This window comes from Carassius auratus, chromosome 9 (genome assembly GCF_003368295.1).
Source record: "Carassius auratus strain Wakin chromosome 9, ASM336829v1, whole genome shotgun sequence".
Taxonomy (NCBI): domain Eukaryota; kingdom Metazoa; phylum Chordata; class Actinopteri; order Cypriniformes; family Cyprinidae; genus Carassius; species Carassius auratus.
The window spans coordinates 30,669,338-30,675,811 of record NC_039251.1 but is presented as its reverse complement, the minus strand read 5'-3'; positions in this window follow the sequence as shown (position 1 = coordinate 30,675,811).

Below are 6,474 nucleotides of genomic sequence, written 5' to 3'. Positions count from 1 at the left end.
GGCGCGAGCTGCTGGAGGAAGTTACAGCAGCTGCTCTGATTGGTGGGAAGTTTGGAGCGCTGCGATCTGATTGGTGGAACCAGGGCTTCGCTGAATAAACTGAGAAAAATATTCACAAACCACACTAGTAAAAGACAAGTCGCTGGATAAAGAGTTATTATCTTGTAAACGCTCAAAGCTAACTCTTAAATAATACTTAACAGATACTTAGCTGAGGTTGTTATGGGCATTAGCTACGCATTTGTTTTTCATTATTGCTTTGCATTCCTAAACTTAATTTATGTTCACTTATGGCCTTTGATAATGTGGTATATATTAGTCGGTAATGGTAATATGTTAAGCGCTTGAGGGTAAATTGTAATAATTGTGGTTTTGATTTTACGTCTTGTCCTCATAATTAGCAATGTTTTAGATAGGTTTGCATTAGGCACGTGCTGCCACCTGCTGTAGACCAACTGAGCGTCCAAACCACAATTTACTGGGGGATTGTCTTTCAGATTTAACATTAGACATTTAAACATTCTCTCAGACAAAGAATTCATCTTTTTCTTTCTTTATTCATTTTTTGTTTTGTTTTAATAACCTGCATTGTGTTTTATTTAAAAGTAAAATTAATAATATTATGTATAACAATTTATGTTAAATTATTACATTTTTATTAAATGCTGATAAAAGCTAGAAAAGTAGTTGAGAGTTTTTTTAAATCTACATATATCCACTTTTCAATAATTAATTGTTTACAGTTAGAGTTTGTTAATTTAGTAACAAACTTGGGAACCAGATTAACACATGAGGACAAAACCTCAAGTCTTTAAAATAGACAGGATATATACAACACTGGTCTTTATTTCTATTATTAATAAACTGAATATTTCATATTACAGAGAGAGAGAAGTTGGAAATGAAGGGCAGGTGGATAAAGTTAGAATGACCCATGACCCATTTTCCATTTGCAAACATAGCAAGAGAAGAATAGATTATATTCATGATCTATTATAAAGTAATGGATCAACATTTTGATCATTTTATCAACATTTTATTATCATGATATGTACCAATAATCAATATATATATATATATATATATAAATATAAAAACCTTGCATCAAGACTAGTCAACTACAGAACAGGAGAGCAGCAGCAGAGAACTTATTCATTGTAACAAAGCAACCTAATGAGATGGGGAGCCATTTAGAAAATACAAGATGGTTCATTATATTAATAATTTGCCCTGCCTAGCTCTGTTCCCAGTTGTTGTTTGATCTCATCTGCTCGTGTAGACAGGGCTGAACTTGTAATGACAATGGTTTATTCACTCTGATGGTTAGACAGAATGCAGAAAGAGATGCGAATAATTCAGTGGTGTTGTGATACTAAGTTTATCTAGGGCACAGTCTGGGTAGGGACTTACAGCCACATCAGGACACACACACACAGAGACACACACATACATTCAGTAGAGAGCAACGAAGACTTCTCCTGTCGATCCAAGTTAACCCTACAGGCCTAACTGCATGAATCTCACATTCCACTTTATATATATACTCTAATATAACTCTTATGATAATTCTTATCATGTTCATAATCTTTTTTCATAAGTGTTTGAGCAGGAAACACAGAAGAGCTATAGTAGTGAATTAGTTCTCTCTCTCTGCCTCACAGCTAACAAAGGATTGCTTCAAAGGCTCAAATTCCACTGACACACATTTTAATAAATCCCCCATGTGGTGGAGTCATTTTACTTGCGAACAACGGAAATTAAAGTACAATAAAATAAAGTGTGATCATTAAAAAAAAAGAGGGGGGGGGGGGGTTCCTTTTTTGCTTTCATATCACTTCCAGTGCCAAGGCACCACAGAGTGTCAATAGAAATTATAACAAAGTTCATGATTTGTTAATTCTAGATGGAAGCAAAGGTTACAGGTTGATGGAAAGAGGTTTTTACCTCTAACAATAAGTACTGTAGGGGGCAGTTGTTGCACACTTCATTTTATAAATCCACTCTGAAAAAACAGTGATCTACATAAAAAGTCTGGTGTGCATGAATGAGAGAAATAAAATAAAATAAAAAAATAAAAAATTTGTTCAACTGAAATGGGAATGCTGCAGTGTTTCAGCTGTATTCATCATTGCTCCCACGATCAAGTGGTCTTTACAATCCGCACTGCTGGAAGTTGTCACAGGTGTGGCACAAAAGACATACAGGTTGATGCATTATGCAATCTAAATACAATCACTCCAGACGAGACCTTTGCATGTGAGAATTTGCCTGCGGACAAGACTTCTGTCCAGAGGTTGAGTGGCATTAACCCTCAATTAAATGCAAATTAGAGTAACACAGCAACTTTGTTAGTGTTGCGTTACTGTACTGACAATTGAAGATGGAGATCAACTCACATTATTAAAATCTGTTGGACACTAAAGATAAGATCGACACCCATTGATCTGAATTTCACCTGACACTCTCACAGTCTGTTTGTAATATAATTTAATATAATAGGATTTTTTTTAACATTTCAACTTGGAATTGTTTTTTTTTTTTTTGTTTTTTTTTTACATGTAATTCATTTTCTAAATACCCCACATCATTGAGCACATAATTTTCCACCTCAACTTGGAATATACTTTTTTTTTTTTTCAGATTTAGACATATTTTTCTCAGTAAAATAGGATTGGTTTAAAAAGGATTTTACACAGAACTTAAAACCAACATCTACTGCTCATGTGCCCCTGCAATATTTATCATAATTTTCACATTTGTATAGGATTGAAGCTAAAAATACACAAACTGTGCATGGAGGTGGCTGGAAAATGTCTACACTGTACTGTTGAATAAACAGACATTGTTGAGCAGGTTCAGTGGAGTGCTTCTTAGTAAGGGGTCTATCAGTTTAACAACATGTAATACTTATTAGGTCAAGATACAACCAAGATACAATGCTTATTTTTTATTTTAAAAATGTTGAGTGTATCTTTGGCAGGATTTATCTTCATGAAAGTTCTTCTTGAACGTCCTCTCTTCGTCTCCTCCAGATGGCTGTGCAGAAGCGTAGCCCTCAGGAACAGATACATCCCAAGAGTCTCAGGAAGCAGGAGCTCTTAAATGTTTATTCTTTGCTTTAATACTTACTGAAGCCTTCAGTGGGAGAGAACTTACTTGTATGTTCAGCAATCTGTCAGATGAAAAAACAATTGTGTTAGTGGGGCATTTCATACAGTATCAGTGCACAAGGCTTGATACTCAGAGCAAAAATCCCCTTCATGTGTTATTTCTCTTTTTAATATTTGAAAGACAGGTTGCTTGCTGTCGTGGCAGGTTTAAGTAGAGCCCAGTTGAACAGTAATGCTATGGTCAATTGATGTGTTATGATGTTTCATGATTGTTAAAATGAATCTTGAAGGAATGTAGTTATGTTTACATAATGAGCCACAAATTGTGTTAAATTAGATGTTCATGTGAAATCGTGTATTCTCTAGAGTGCTATAATTCATAAGCTTCACAAGACACAGAGAACACTGCAATATCTCCACCAGAATGAGGTAATCATGTGCATAACTATCCCATCATGCCTTTAGGCAGTGTTAGCAGTTATCTCTACGACATCAGTGAGGCGTAAGGTTTAATGGGGTTCAATTTGTGTCACGGGCAAAATCAAAGAACATCATTTCTTGGGGAAATTTAAAATCCTTCCCCAAGACAAATGGTGAAATATGTCACAGATATCTTAATGGGACTTCAACAAGCATGTCCTAGGACACAAAGATCCTCTTCACATTTTTAATTGTTCAGAAACAATCCAGCTGGTTCAGAAATCTCATTGTCACAGTCGTCCTGCATTACAAATTAAAATGTTAATTGCATTTGCGACTCTTGAAAGGAGGCTCCTTCCTGCTGGTGTGAACACCATAGAGCAGGTTCAGATTCAGGCTTTTCATGTTAATTGGTCACCTTCATTATTGTTCATTTAAATAAATGTGCCACTCTATCAGAACCATCTTCAGCACTGATTGGACTATGAGCACCAGATAATTGGATGGTTTGCTTTTCTATTAAAATATAGTCCTTTTGGAAAATTTGCTTTTTGAAGAAAATTTGTGATTAATGTCATGTTAAAATAGTTTGAGACAATCACACTGTTATTTGCTCTTTGAATGTCATTGGAAATATCAGATGGATTAAACAATGAGTTTAATAAATTGAAAATAACAATATGTCAGTATGTTCACTTAATGCAAATGTTTTGTATTAACTCGTCAAAGTGTGAAAATACAACTGTCAACTGATCTCTATTACTTTATAATTATAGATTTTTTTTCTTTTTTGCAATGCATGCAACATTTACTGCCATGACTCTATACATTCAAGACTTGAACTTAAAGCCTGCGCTGATTTAAGACCTTTAACTGCAAATAAGACCTTTTTAAGATAAAAAAAAAAAGCATTTTGTCCAAACACTTAATCATGCCGTCTGATGAAAGCTTTCCATTATGATCATTGATTTAATTGGGAAGTCAGCTTATTAGACACATTAAACAATCCATTTTAGGAAAATTGTTCAGAACACAATGGCTTGTCAAGCAAGCTTTTGTTAGTAACAAACCTCAGCGATTCAGTCACAGGTCCTTCATTCTGCTGTGCCAGCACTTTTAGTAATTAACAGAGATTGTGGTTGATTCCCATGCATCTCTGCCTGAATTGCTATAATTATACAGCTTGTACTGAAACCTCCGTTTGTCCATGAGCAGTGCTGGCACACAAACTCTGTCTAGACTTTCTATTTCTGAAGGACTGCGTTCCTCTATGCCTCTATGAAGGACTCGTCCTCCTGATGCCCTTCTGCCTTTAATGATTTTAATTCCCCATGCAAATACCATTCATTTGCCTCAGCTGAATAATTCTGGCCTCAGTTTAACCCTAAGGCTGTAGTTACTACAGCGCAGAAGAAGACCTGCCACTGGGACCCCATTTAGGTGTGCAGCACCTCACTTGATCATTTCAAGGCTGAGGGTGTCATTGTGTGCCACTATCCATGCATTGGACTGATTAATTATGTGGTCATTATCAGTGTATGTGACAAGCACTGCATGCAGAGTATGTCACTGCACTCCTGTGTGTGTGTGTGTGTGTGTTAGAAAAACTCAACAGGGGTGATAATCTCTCATTACCGTAATCCCTAGTTGGCATCCAGTACAATATTGCACGGGACACTCTGATGCGGTATTCTTCCCGGGGCAGATGGAGTGGAATCAGTCACTCGATATATTAATGCCCTGCCACCAGTTCAAAGCAGTCGGGCAAAACGCATTCATCACCATGAAGATGTGGCCACTAAATCAGCATGATGAGACCCAGAATCAACGCTCCTTGTTTGCATACATCTATAAGTCTGTCTTGTTAACAGTCATGCCTTGAACACTTGCATTATAGTGTCATAAAAATTATTTTGACAGTCTAAGGTGATTAATTTTACATTGCATAATTTATTATCAGACAAAACTACTGCATCTCTTTAAATAAATGATATTGATAGCATCGAAGTGGAGGGATTAGCAATGGATTGTGGATCAGTACAGCTCCTCTAAACAGCAACACCATACCAGGAATAGTGAAAGTATCTAATTTCACAGATGAGATATCTTACTTTTTATTATTGTCTGGAAACATAGTTAGCACATTAGCATTAAACGTCTGCCAGCCTCGGGCAAATGCGGGAACAGAGCAGAGAGATAAATGTTTCAGAGGACTCTCTGTGGGACTTCTCCGAAGGCACAGAGAAAGACTCTCTCTAATATGAAACTTAGATTTTAATATACTTTAAAGACACCCTCAATAGCAAATAAAAGTGTAGTTTTGTCTCATTATTGCAGGCTAGAATTGGTCTGTGTGCTTGGGGCAAGATGGATCACCATTGGGCTTATTACCATTATTAGCACATTTAGTGCTAGTCCCTGTTGCCAACCTTGCTGATTGTTGGAAAACATCTCTCTAATAACCTTAACGAGAATAATGCCCCAGGATGCGCCGTGTCCTCCTTAGAGAGAGGGTATAATGTGCTGGGGGGCACACATCCGCTATCCCTCCCAAAGTCACCCCCTGCTCCTCCTGTCTCGCTGGCTCCGCTTTCTTAGCTGTGGGGCAGTAATCTCCTGTCTGCTCCACTTTACCATACCATGAGAATTACACCCACAAGGAACCCAGCCACAAATTGTTCAGATGGATGGAGCGTAAAATTGATAAGAATATTAAATTTGACAATGCTATGGCATCTATAACCTGCAGTAAAGTCCACAGGAGTGATGGATACTCCAGAAGAATATGGCTTTGTTTATATTGCACGATGGTAGGAATTTAAGTGCTTTTGTTATCCAATAAATTTGCTGGAATAAACTGAGGGAGAAAGGATTGTTTTGACTAGACTAGTCATTATGCGGTTAGTTGACATATTGATCTTTTTGTTTATTTGTTTAACTCATG